The sequence below is a fragment of the Zosterops lateralis genome (assembly GCF_965231275.1).
Source record: "Zosterops lateralis genome assembly, chromosome: 7".
Classification (NCBI taxonomy): Eukaryota; Metazoa; Chordata; class Aves; order Passeriformes; family Zosteropidae; genus Zosterops; species Zosterops lateralis.
In genome coordinates, this window is record NC_139767.1 from 36,549,413 (window position 1) to 36,563,502 (window position 14,090).

The following is a 14,090-nucleotide window of genomic DNA, read 5'->3' on the forward strand; positions in this document are numbered from 1 at the left end:
TGACTTTCTAACTCCTAAAAGGGCTCCAGGAGAGCTGCAGAGGGACTGGGGACAAGGGCTGGAGGGACAGGACACAGGGAATGGCTTTTCCCACTGGATGGGACATTGGGAATTGGGAATTCCTGGCTGGGCTGGAATTCCCAGATTTGCTGTGGCTGCCCCTGGGAGTGTCCAAGGCCAGGCTGGCTAGGGTTTGGACCAGGCTGGGATGGTGGAAGAAGTCCCAGCCCATGGCAGGGTGGGATGGGATGAGTTTCCAAGGCCATCCCTGCTGGGATTGTGTGGATTGAAGGAGCCCCAGGGCAAAGTGCAGCCCAGGGAGTGTTCCCAGCCCCCCTGCAGCTCCCAGGCTCTCACCTTTCACAGGGGCTGCTCACAGCTCCCTGATCGTGTTTCAGAGCCTGGGGCTGGCACTGAGCTCACCACAGCACCTACAAAACTGTTCCCATATTAATCACAATAATAGTAACAAATTGCATTTTATATAAAATTACTCCTCTTCTACCTCTCATCTGGATGATCTTGGAAATCTTTTCCAATTTTGCTCATTCTGTGATCTGGACTGAGATATTTTCTGTGTTTTATACATATTAAATCCTTCCTAATTGTATTTTACTTGTTGTTGGTGCAGTCCATTATTCCCTGTGCACCTCCCTCAGCTGTGCTCGTGCTTCAGCCTTTTCTTGCAAAAAGAAAAAACTATTCCAATTTGGAAAAGTTTGTGCAAGGCATTTGTGTGGAAATGATCTCCCAAAGCAGGGAGCTGAGGAGCACAGCCCAGTGTCCTCCTGCTCTGCCTCTGTGGCATAAATTTGATTTATAAAGTGCTCCATTTGTAGCTGCACTCCTGATGTGCCTTGGTTTTTTTATCCCCTGAATTACTGATGGCCACAATGTGGTAGATTTTAAACAGAGATTTTTTTTTTTTTAGAAACTAAAACATTAGTGAAGGCAAGGCTTGTGCTGTCCCAAATAAATAGTTAAACACTAAATTCTGAGGGGGATAAAATGGCCTTGCTGTACTCCAGGTATGGACTGAGAGAATTCCAGCACGGTCTGTCCTCTCCCATAGTGGAGAAATTCTGGAGGAAGAGCTAAAACCAAAAGTGATTTTTGGGTTCAGGTCAGGGGGATTACATTTCTGGCTGCAAGGAAAGAAGGGTCTGGCTTCCTCCTCTGTGATCAATCCCTAAATCCAGAAGGATGAAAGAAGCTGAAAGCAGTTTAGCCCCTCAGCCTGGGAGGTGAACTTGAAAAGTGGGATAAAGAGAAGGGGGCAAGGATTACACACTCTTCCTTCCTTGTTGGAATAGCAGGGCTGTGCTCCTTAGAGTAAATTCCAGCTTAGATTCAAGTTCATTGAATATTTACAATAATGGGAATATTCACTGAAAAGGGAGGGGGAAAAACCCCAAACCACAACATACAAAAGATCTGCTGGACTGACACAACAGTAAATTAATATAAATTTATAAAATAGGAATCTGGGATTGAACTGTGTGTTCTAGCAGTGAATTGAATGTGATTTAATGATGATAAAAAGGTGATTTTAAAGCAGACAGATTGAGGATTGTCCAGCTGGAATTGCTGAATCCTGGAGTCCTGAGCTGAAAAAGCATTTCAGTTACATGCCCAAATCACAGAATCACAAACACAGCTCTGTAATGACTGAATTTCATTGCTCCATTCCCAAATTTCCATGTTCCATTCCTGCATTCTGGAAAGGCCTCTCATTCCACATACCTGACCCTTCTTCTGCTTTTCAAACATTTGGTAACTCTGCATCAGGTTTTGCAGGATGAACTCTTAAGACAGAGATGCCAAACCAGTTAAATTTCTTCTTTTCTGTCCTTGAACTCATCTAGAAACACTGTCAGTGCTGAAACCATCCCTGTTGTTCATTTCCATGATTCTATAGCTCCAATAAAAGGGAAAAAATGCATATTTTGGAGGAGTATTGAAGATGTTTCTGATGAGGTTTTCTTGTGAAGGTCTAGAGAAAATAAACATGAATTCTCCTATCAGTAGATCTTGCCGTGACATCTGCAACTTGATTATTTAAGTTTAATAAATTACTGAATTCAGGGTTTGGCCAGCAAAAGTAAGTGGTGGGACAACCTGTGGCACATCAGGATTTGTCCAAATGGATCTTGAGTTTGTCCTCAAGCAGCAGCTCAAGGCCCTGACAGTAAAAAAAGAAAACAAAATATTTCTAAAAGCTCAGAACGCTGAGTTGATGCTTTCAAGACTAGAAAGCAAAATAGTACAATAAAAATAAAAAATAAAGCAAAAACCTGATCTGTGCTTCTAAAGAAAATGCACTAAAAATAGCTGAAAACCTGCAACACCTTCAAGGCACCCTTTGAACATTAGAAAAAAATTGCATTTTATCTCCTTTTCACTCAAAGGCGTGGGTTTGGTGTGGTTTCACATGCAAAGGTTGGTGATCTCCAGGGCCTGGATGCTTTTTCCTTTTGACATTTCCTAATGTCTAATGAATGATGGGAGGCCCTGCTGGCTGCTTAATTAGGGTGATTTAATTTCTAACAGCTTTCAGTAGGTGCCACATATGGCAGAATCCATCCAGAGGATTCTGACAAAAGTACAACACTGGAGGCCTTTGCAGGAACCAAACTGTCTCTTCAGGTGTTGTTTGGCCAGAACCAGGCAAAAAACAGCTTCAGGGATTTGGGAGGTGGGAGCAGAGCTTTTCCTCACATCCCTTAATTCCTTTGGAGTCGCCCTGAGCTGTGCTGGGCCCTGGTGGAGGTTTGGGAAGTTCTGTTTGGATGTTTGGGAGCAGAACACCAATGTGTGATTTTATTCACCGTGGACACTGGCAGGGTGTGGGCAGTGGTTCCCAAAGCTTCACAGCAGAATCAGAATTAGAATTATTAGGTTGGAAGACACTTCCAGGATCATTAAATCCAACCCAACCCCAACCTCAACTAAACCCTGGCACTGAGTCCCACATCCAGTCTTTACTTAAACACATCCAGGGATGGTGAATCCATCACCTCCCCAGGCAGACCATTCCAATACTTTAATTACCCTTTCTGTAAAAAAACTTTTTCCTGATATCCAGCCTGTATTTCCCTTGGCACAGCCTGAGACTGTGTCCTCTCTTTCTGTCAGTGCTGCCTGGAGAAAGAAACCAACCCCACCTCACTACAACTTTCAGGAAGCTGTAGAGAGTGACAAGGTCATCTCTGAGTCTCCTTTTCTGCAGGCTAAATAACCCCAGCTCCCTGACAATCCCAAATTTTCATGGAATCGTGGAATGGATTGGGTTGGAAAGGACTTTAAAGCTCATCCCATTCCATGGGCAGGGACACCTTCCACCATCCCAGGCTGCTCCAAGCCTTGGACACTCCCAGGGATCCAGGGCAGCCACAGCTTCTCTGGGAATTCCACCCCAGCCCCTCAGCACTCTCACAGAGAAGATGCCAAGGTTCCTCACAAGGTGTTTATCCAGGAATCATCATCATCATCCCTGAGGAAAACTCATCCTCATTAAGTGGTTAAAAACATCAGTTCACATTATTCCAGAGAACACTTCCAGAAGGAAGTTCAGTAGCTGATTAACACAATCACAATTAACATTTCAAAAAGCTCTCTGGTGTCTCATGGAATGCACCTGAGCAGCAATATCACTTTTTGCTTAAAAAATAGAAGAATATGATAAATCATATCGATGTTACACCAAAAAGCCACCAAAAATAAATTAGATGCCTGTTCCTTTTTGTCCCTTCCAAAGAACAAAAACTCAGCTTAAAGTTAAGTTCTATCCCTGGCACTTTTTTAAATTTAAACAGAGGAAAGAAGACACATTGGCCCTGTGAAAGAAGACACACTGTTGGATTTTTCAGAGGTTTGAGAAAGAAAAAAGTCACTTTTTAATGGGAAGAGAAAATGAGCCTTGCTTGGAGTGCTGGAAGCCCAACAGTTAAAAATACAAGAAATCTTGTGCTATTGCAAATCCTGCTCAGTTAAAGGGAACATGGCAATTCTAAATCATCTGTCCTAGGAAATCAACACTGGTTTGAAATGTGTACAAACTGAAAACAGTCTATGCCAGAACTCCTTGTGCTAGTGCCAGCTAAAAGCAAGAAAGAAAGGGGGGGAAAAAAATCAAATTGATGGGTTTCAAAGCTGATAATTGTGCTTGAGTGCTGTGGCTGTAAATCACTGAATGGCTTTTCCTTGGATACAACAGTCACTGCATGTAAATGTACACGTTGCCTTTTGCAATAGGACAAAATACCTGAAATCCTCCATCCCAGTTATTAAAATACAACCTGATGCAACATTTCACCATTTGCCTTAACCTGAGCTGATTCCATGAATGTCAAATACCGTCACGCTGAGGGAAAAATCAAAATTCATGCGCAACATGATGGCAGAATGTGTGACCTTAACTTCAGAGGCAGCACAACGTGTTAAATTATCTTGCTGTAGTTCCAAAAAGCTTCATGGATTAAGTTTTTTTAGCGTGTTACTCTCGAAGAGTGGGAAATTTTAAAAACAATTTTCAATTCTGTGTGAAGAGACGTTTCAGTTCGGCTCAGCTTCTCCAAAATCATCTCTCCAATCCTTGACTGTGTCTGCAATCATTTTGGGCAGAGAAAATCATGATTCTGAAAGGTGTGTTGGGTCTGGTCCTCAGGATGATTCCACACCCCTGGTTACATCCATGGCCCTTCCCAAATCATCTCCTGTTTCTGATCACACAAAAATGGGAATGTAAATGTGAAAACAATCTTCTGTTCCTCTGTATTTGTTTTATGTCTTCTGTATTCAGAAAGAGCCGCTGGAAAACACGCTACAAAAATGGATTTTTATCAGAGTTATTGGCAGAATTCATCCAGAGGTGCAGAAATTGTGCAGAATTGTAGAGAAATTCATGGAATCACAGGATGGGTTGGGAGGACCTTAAAGCTCATCCCACTCCATCCAGCCTGGCCTTGGACATTTCCAGGGATCCAGGGGCAGCCACAGCTTCTCTGGGCACCCTGTGCCAGGACCTCACCACCCTCCCAGCCAGGAATTCCTTCCTAAATTTTTTTTTTTTTTTTTTTTTTTTTTTTTTTTTTTTTTTTTTTTTTTTTTTTCTGACATTCAGGGTGTGGTTGCAACAAATTTAGAGCTTGTTGTGGGTTTGGGGTTTGGACCAAGACGATTAATTCAATTAATAAAGCAGAAGGGATGTTTGTGCTGTCACATTAATTCTGCCACAAAATGCTGTGGTTACATCAAGAGGGGAGGAGCAGTAATATAGAATATTTTGGTAAATAGGTACAATAAAAGCCCTTGGTGATAATTTGAAGAATGTGAAAGTGTTATTTCAGGTGAATTTATATTTTCTGTATTTAATGTTTCTTTCGACAAATAAACCAAAAGTCTGTCAGAGAAAAAACTTGGTTTAAATTAATGCAGGTTTAATAAATCTGCTCATTTTTGTTTGCTGCCTAAAATACTTGAAGGTGCTGAGGAACAAACATTTTTTTACCCTCCTGTGTTCATCATCATGGGCTGACCTGGAGCACTAAAAGCCAAATTATTTGGTGTGTCCATTTAAGACATTTTAATGTGTGTTTTAGGTTAAATTCTTACCTTGAGTAAATTTACACCACTTTGTAGTGAATCCCTAGTGTGCAAGATGAGCACCTGCCTGCATTAATAGATTCTTAATTCTGGTGGTTTAGCAGAGGACATGTTTATAGTTCAAAAAAATAAATAATTCATAAATAATAAATAAACCCTGTATCTGCCTTGTGTTGACTCTTTGTAACCCTACTTGAGATTTACTAATTCAGTCTTTCCACTTGGTACCATTTAACTGTTACCTGCAAGGACCTGAGTGGAGGAAAGACCTGGACACTGTTAATTGAAGCTGCTAATGCAGAATATCGAGAATATTGTCATAATAATATCAGATACAACAACAACAATAATAATAATGATATTAGAATATAATTATATATATGTTATATATGTATACTATATATATAGTGTATATATAGTATATATATATTTATATATGTATACTATACATAGTATATATAGTATATATTTATATATATAAATATATATAAAATATATGTAGTATATTATGAGGCTGCTAAAAGCTTTGGATGGTGCCACAGAGCAGGAAACTCAACTGATGTAAAATCTGATCACTGATGGTGTTTAAGGAGCCCCATTAGGTGCAAACATCTCAGGTCATGATGGTCTTACTCTGGTTTTCAGGCTATCTTGATATTAGAAATATTAAATTATCAAGGAATAATTCTTGTTGTCCAAACTAAATGTTTCCATCTGTTCTCTATGACTGAGCAGAGCTAAAATAGGCATTTTCTGTGCTCTCGTGCCATTTACAGAATGGCTTTATTTTGTCTTTAGGTTCAAAACCTCATTTTGTTGGCATTCTCTAAGACTTTGGTTGCTCAAATGAAGGTGCTGTTCCTCACACTTGTTGATCACGTTCATCCAAAGAGAGGGCAAAAGTAGAATTGCAGTTTGAGGTTATTTTAAGTCCCAGTTTTGTTTAGGTTTGGTTGCCACTTCAGCACATTCACACGTTTCAACAAAGCAGATTGAGGTTTTCTCCCCTGGCAGTGCTGCCATCCCTTAAAAGGTGCTTTTAAAATCCAACCAAGTTCTTTGTGTTTGGAATTACTTTCAGCCTCGGACTGTTTGAAGGTGATGGGACCATTCAGATCCTTTAAATTGGGCTTGGTTTGGATCTGCTCAAAAAAAACAGAGCCCAAAAATACTGAAATACAGGAGAGGCTGATTGGAGGAGCAGCAGCTGCACAGGGGTTGTAAGGTGAGGAAGAAGTTTCTGGGTGAAGCCACGTCCAGACTTTGTATTTCTGTTTTCTTGGTGTGGAAGACACACCCCAGTACAGCTCCCAGTACATGGATGGCATTCCCAGTGCCAAGCCTGGCCTTTCTTCCCCTCAGGGTCCTGACAGATCACACCCAACTGCCTGGACCTGGCGTGTCCAGCTGCTTACACACCACACCAAGGCTGCTGCCCAGAATTTGGGAAGAGTTTTCTCAGAGCTGCCAGGCTGAACTCAACTTTGCAGGGAGCTGAGGGATCCTCAGGCTCAGCTCACCGTTGGTGCTGGAGCACTTGGATGGAGTAGGAATCTTCTTGGGATCTGATTGTCCATCAAGTCCAATCTGATGTCATTCTGGGAAATTTCAAATTTGGGATCTGATTGTCCATCAATTCCAACCTGATGCATTCTGGAAGAATTCAATTCTGGGATCTGATTGTCCATCAGTTTCAATCTGATGTCATTCTTGAGGATTTCGAGATTGGGATCTGATTGCCCATCAATTCCAATCTGATGTCGTTCTGGAGGAATTTCAAATTTGAGAGGAATGTGATTGTCCATTAAGTCCAGTCTGATGATGTTCTGGAGGAGTTTCACGTTTGGGGTCTGATTGTCCATCAAGTCCAAACTGATGTTATCTGGAAGAATTTCAGCTTTGGGATCCGTTTGTCCATCAAGTCCAGTCAGATGTCATTCTGAGGAATTTCAGGTTTGGGATCTGATTGTCTATCAATTCCAACCTGATTTCATTCTGGAAAAAATTCAGCTTTGGGATCTGATTGCCCATCAATCCAACCTGATTTCATTCTGGAGGAATTTCGAATTTGGGATCTGATTGCCCATCAAGTCCAATCTGATAACAATTGATGGACAATCTGATGATCAATTCCAGTTCCTCATCCTGGAGGAATTCCAGGTTTCTCTCCCTGAACTGTCTCAGACTCTCCTTCGGAGATGGAGTCTCTGATCCTGAAGCTCCCATTAACTCCTTCCTGCCAGACCTTTGAATTAGGGAAGTTTTGCAAGAACAGAAAAGGAAACAAAAGCTTCAAGGGTCAGAAACTTCATCTTTTATTATACCTGAAGCCAGAAAGTGTAAAAAACAGGCTGAGAATGAAGGAACTGGGACACTTCAATTGTGGTTTCTGTGAAGGAGGAAAAAAAATCAGTCATTAAATTGATATTTTGCAGTTCACTGTTTTTAGAGCCATATAAAATTGTAAGGCTGTAGTGTTATTATATTTTAATTATGAAATTATTATTATTTCATTCTTAAGCTAACTTAAAGCAATTAAAATTGTTCAACTTCTTGTATGTTAAAAGTTTCTTTAGCTTGAAAGGGTTTATTTTTTTTGGTCATTGAGAAAACATTAATGAAAACTAAATTTTCATATAAAAAAGCAAATTTAGGTTTAACCAAGTTTTCTGTTGGCTGCTACTGAAAGTCCTGTTCTTGGATCCTTTTCCTCTGTGTGTTCTACTGATGTGAAAAACCTTCAACTTATACTTGTGTCTTTAACTTTAAAAATCTGGAGTTTGGTTACTCCTGTTGTTGATTTGCTGTCAAACACCTTGACGCCTTTAAATCTTTGTTTTTACTGTGCTTTTCCCCAGTAACATTTGCTACATTTGTCATTAATGATATTTAATATTTCTCTTTGTCCTTAGTGCTGTTGTGATACACATATTTCTAAAAATCAGAGGAATATTTGATTATTTAGTCCCATTTACTTAGAAATACCTTAAAACCAAACTTTATAAAATCTCTCAAAGCTTTCTGAAAACTCATTCAATCCTAGGCTAAATTTTTATAGAATTTCGAGCTCTATTTCTGAATAAATAAGATGGATATTTTTAAAATGATCAAACAGATTGAAATAGTAGGGCATTTTTATATAAATATAGACTCAGGAGTGATCCAGTGTGAATTACATTAAACTCAGTGGGAAACCATCCATTAACCTTCGCAAGAATAGAATCAGAATTCCAGAGACTGAATTCTGCTTTAGGAGCTTCATGCCTGGGGATTATTCCAACACCTTCCTGATACTTTTATCAATGAATTGGACAATTAGTTGTGCTAATTAGCAGCATCACTTTGAAAGAACTGCTCAGAGGAAGTGGAGTGACAACCACAGAGGCAGCAGGGGTGGAGCTGGGATAAAATTCCTTCTCTTTCTCTGGAAATTTGGGTTTTCTCCGCCTTCCCAGTTCCAGGATAATTTCAGTTGGAGCCCAAATCCAGAGCAGAGTCTCCTCTCTGCTCCCGTGGCAGCATCTGCCCTGCAAGAGAGTTTAAAATAATCAAGATTTGCCAGTTTACAGAGATCAGTGCCAAGAATTTTTAAATAAGAAGTAACACGGTTGAGAGAGGTTTATGTTATTTTCTTTGGGGAGGATTTAATTTTAAACAATGGCATAATGTCACGTCTAAAAGAAGACACTTTATTACGTGATGATAAAGTGTCACGAGGCAAAAATATAAACTGTTGGTGTGGCTTGCTGCATGAAATTCCTTCTCTCCTAATGAGTTTGGGGCTTTGGGATAAGAAATTTCTCTGAAATCCAGGTATCCTTTTCTTTTCCTTATGCTGTGGGTGTGTTTATCCAAGTATTGTTGGAGTTGTTGTGGAGAAATGGAAAAAAGTTCTGATCTTGGGGTCGACACAAATATATTTATGTGAAAGTATGGAGTAGTAACAACTAAATTTTTTACCAACTCATTCTTTTATACTTTTAGCAACATTTGTTTAGGAGAAAAGACAAATTTGCATTATACAGATCTCAAATTGATAAGAATTTTCTCTGAAAAGAAATTTCTCTGAAAGTCCAGGTATATTTTTCTTTTCCTTATGCTGTGGGTGTGTTTTTCTCCAGGTATTGGTAGAGTTGTTGTGGAGAAATGGAAAAAAGTTCTGATCTTGGGATCAACACAAATATATGAAAGTATGGAGTAGTAACAACTAAATTTTTTACCAACTCATTATTTTTATACTTTTAGCAACAGTTGTTTAGGAGAAAAGACAAATTTGCATTATACAGATCTCAAATTCTTTGTTTGTCTTCTCAGCTCTCATCAGTTGCTCAGTTATCTCTATATTAAATTAAAGATCAGTGAAGGAGAAAAGTTGATTACATTTCCATTGTGAGCCAGAAAACAGCAATGCTTGTACACCAGGTATGCAAAGGGAAACAAATCAAGTTTTCAAAGTGCTGTATTACAGATGAATGAAAATAATTTGCAAATTATTTATCAAATTTAATTCTAAGATGTTTTGAGAAAACCAAAATAAATTGGGACCTGTGATTGTCGCAGAGACCTTTATTCTCCAGATTTTTTTGGTCTAAATCTTGAGTATCAACTTCATCAAGGTTTGGAGAATGTTCAAACTGCAGGCAGAAGTATCAACTACTCAAGATTTATAGGATTGAAATATTGACTAAACTGGTGTCTGATTTTTTCCTCTTGCAAATTAAATCTCTTTTTTTTTGTTTGGTTTTTTTTTTCCCTGTAACTAGAGACACAAAAAATAGATAATATCCCCTTCTTACATCTTAATGTGCTCAAAGCAACAGCCACTCAAATGACAGCACTGCCAAACCTTTGAAAAATGTTACTTAAATCTACATATCACATATGTAAAGTAAATATGTTAGTATGTTAGCCTTATGTATGTATCACATTCATAAAGGAAATACATCAGTTTGTTCCATTTATAACGATGTAGCACGTCATTTAAAGCTCTGTGATAGTTTGTTGGCCTTTCCACCTGATTCCTGAATTAACTTCTCAAAAAAAAAACCTGCCTGATTTTTTTGGTTTTTCTTGGAGTTTTCACTTTTTTTCACGTGCTCCTCTCAATGGTGTCGTCAGGCAGCTCCAGTTCATTTCTGAACTTCTGTTCATCTGCCCAACTTGTTGTGGTAGCAAAGCCCAGGAAAAGGCCATATGTTCCTGCAAAGGTAGCCTTGGAAGGTGGGGTAGCTGCTGCTGCTTTTTCTTCTGCCATCTGTTCTGCTTTAACTTCATTTTCTCCAGATCCCCTGTCTAGCAAATACTGGAGAATAGATGGGAATTCTGATCAGGATGAAGGCAAGGATATTGTTTCCAACAGTAGTTTTTTAGGTATTTCCCCTTGCTCTTTGGCATTGCAGCAGTTAAAATTTAGAATTAGGAAGATAAACAAACAGATAAACATTACTTTTATTTAAACAATGAATACACTGAGATGCTCCCATGAACACGGAGGAGATTTTCAGTGCCACAGGAATAAAATGAGCAAATATTCTGGATTTCTCCAAGTGGCTGCTGCTCTTTCCACTTGGAGTTTGTGATTCCTGTCCGTGTGCCACTCGTGGCTGGTCCAGCCCAAGCGTTTCTGCAGGCTCAGGGATTAGGGAGGGATCTGGGTTAAGTCTAATCCAGCAGAAATACACAAATCGGCTCCTGGGCTCAGCCAGGAGGGACACAGGGAGCAGCCCTGGAGCACAGGGAGGAGATGTGGCCTCTGACAGAGTGAGGGGCTGCAGCTCCTCAGGGATTCCCTCTGTAGAAATTCCCTGCCCAGGAATTCCCTCTCCAGGAATTCCCTTCTCTGAAATTCTCTCCTTGGAAATACCCGCCTCAGAAATTCCTTCCCCAGGAATTCATCCTCAGGGATTCCCTCTTCAAGAATTCTCTCCTCAAAATTCCTTCCCCAGGAATTCCCTTCTCTGAAATTCCCTCCTTGGGAATTTCCTCCTCTGAAATTCCCTCCTTGGGAATTTCCTCCTCTGAAATTCTCTTTACAGGAATTCCTTTCTCAGAAATTCCCTCTTCAGGAATTCCTTTCTCAGAAATTCCCTCTTCAAGAATTCCTTTCTCTGAAATTCCCTCCTTAAGAATTCTCTCCTCAGGAATTCCTTCCTCAGGAATTCCCTTCTCTGAAATTCCCTCCTTGGGAATTCTCTCCCCTGAAATTCTCTTCCCAGGAATTCCTTCCCCAGGAATTCCCTCCTCAAGAATTCTCTCCTCAAAATTCCTTCCCCAAGAATTCCCTCCTCTGAAATTCCCTCCTTGGGAGTTCCCTCCTTGGGAATTTCCTCCTCTGAAATTCTCTTCCCAGGAATTCCTTTCTCAGAAATTCCCTCTTCAAGAATTCCTTTCTCTGAAATTCCCTCCTCAAGAATTCCCTCCTCAGGAATTCCCTCCTCAAGAATTCTCTCCTGAAAATTCCCTCCCCAGGAATTCCTTTCTCTGAAATTCCTTCCTTGGGAATTCCCTTCTCTGAAATTCTCTCCCCAGGAATTCCCTCCTCAGAAATTCCCTCAAACTCCAGAAAAATGGAGGAATAAGGAAAAAAAATCTGGTGTCCCCAAAATTTTCAGGCTTTGTGCTGAGGAGACAGCAAAGCCTTGATTTAAGCCAGACCTTCTGAATTGAGGCTGAATTAGGAAACCTGAAAATCCTTTGAGCTCTGTGGTCACTCCAATAATCACGGACACATCGTGTGTATTTTCACTCATTTTTTATGCTGGTTGTAGGAATAAAATAAAATACAATTTGTCCAAGGTCATGATTTGCCCTCCCATGTTCAAGGCACAGAATTCTCTTTGCTTTAGGGACAAAATCTACAAAGCATTTGGGGAAAAAAAAAAAAGTTTATGAGTCTCTAACCTACTTTCAATGGTTCTAAACTACTTTGAGGGGTTTTTATATTAATTTATAGCAATGTCCATGTGTGTGAGTGTATAAAAAGAGATGTGTGTATATAAATAAGCAAAACTGGGCGTCTTTTTGGTTATTTTGGTTCTCTGGAGTTTCGTGGTGGATCCTTTCAAGAATATCTCATTTTCAAGTCCTTTTTCTCCATTCTCCAGCTGTGTGGGCTCTGTTTTTACAGCCTGGAATTCTCTCCAAGGGTAAAGGAGGGGAGGATATGGCCAGACCTGGAGCCTGCCTGGACTTCAGGGAATTCTGTTTCTATGGACAGTGAAGGCAGAAATCCTTCCACAGGGAGCTCAGGAATAATTTGCCTTTCTGCAAACCTCCCTTTAGTCCAACAATTTATATTTTATTGCAGGAAGAAGAGGCTTTATCGCAACAAAACGGGCAAAAACCACAAAAAGACTTGAAGAAACAGCACTTCTCTAATTCTTCCCCTAAAGTTCTGAGAACCATCAAATCCTAAAGGATTACACCCACCAGTCTTCCTGATTTCAGGTGGGTGAATTCTCTCTTTATTTTTCCTTTCTGACCAGCCCAGGGGAGATGAGAATTCCCATTCCCTGGGAATGTCCAAGGTTGGAAAGGGTTTGGAGCATCCTGGGATAGTGGAAGGTGTCCCATGATAGGGGTGGGAATTATGAGATTTAAAAAGTCCTTCCCACCCAAACCACTCTGAATTCTCTAATTTCTCTCAAATGAAAGACAGTACAATTAATAAATATAATTTGGTGTGACTTTTTTATCCCTTAACAAAACAAAAATAACAATTACTGTAAAGAAAATCAGACAGAACTGGATTCTCTCCCAAACAAAAGCTGCTGCTCTTATTTTCCAGCATGGATTTCATGGCTCTAATTCGGAATTAAGTGGTTTGGAGGAGAGATTTTTTTTTTTCAGTTATGCCACAGAGTAAATAAGAAAATAATCTGAGAAACAGCCAATAATCAAGTTGTTTGATTTAGAAGAAATGCATTTAAAACCCAAAAGAGAACTGGCTGACTGCCACCTTCTTTTTTACTCATTTATGACAGCACACAATTAAAAAGTTCAGTTTGTTGCTCTTACAGGAATAACAGTTTTTTGGTATTTTTCATAAGAAGTATCTTTAATTTTAGATCCTCCAAATGCAGTAGTTGTTAAGAATATTGTTTGTATCTGGAGAGATTAGATGGGGACAGGATTTTTTTAATCTGTCAGCACAGATTTGTTATGTAAATAGGGAGCTCACAAAGGAAGGAGACAGCAAAAGGCTCTGAAAAAACAGATGTGTCTCCCCCAGAAATAAAGTCACCACTGAATTCCTGCAACTTTTTTGGGGAGTTTATAGTTAGAGATGTGCATGGAATAAAAAAAAAAGAACAATTTTTTAATCACTGTGTAAGTCCATTTCCATATGCTCAATACAGATAATTTTATCATTAATTTATTGTTGCCATTTAATAAATTCAAAATTAATTTGAATGAATTCTGAATCTTTGCTGTTGATTTCTCAAGGCCTTTAGAGGAAGATCCTTTCCCTTCTGCTCCTCCAGTCC

At 39.6% G+C, this 14,090-nt stretch overlaps 1 protein-coding gene across 7 annotated transcripts in view; it reads left to right on the forward strand.

Moving 5' to 3' along the window:
- MBD5 (methyl-CpG binding domain protein 5) overlaps positions 1-14,090 on the forward strand; it is a 110,898-nt gene that overhangs the window by 52,396 nt on the left and 44,412 nt on the right. For all 7 annotated transcript variants that reach the window (XM_083865661.1, XM_083865662.1, XM_083865659.1 and 4 more), the window contains one exon: positions 12,911-13,050. The gene's annotated coding sequence lies outside the window, so the exon portion shown is untranslated. The remainder of the gene's footprint in view (positions 1-12,910; positions 13,051-14,090) is intronic.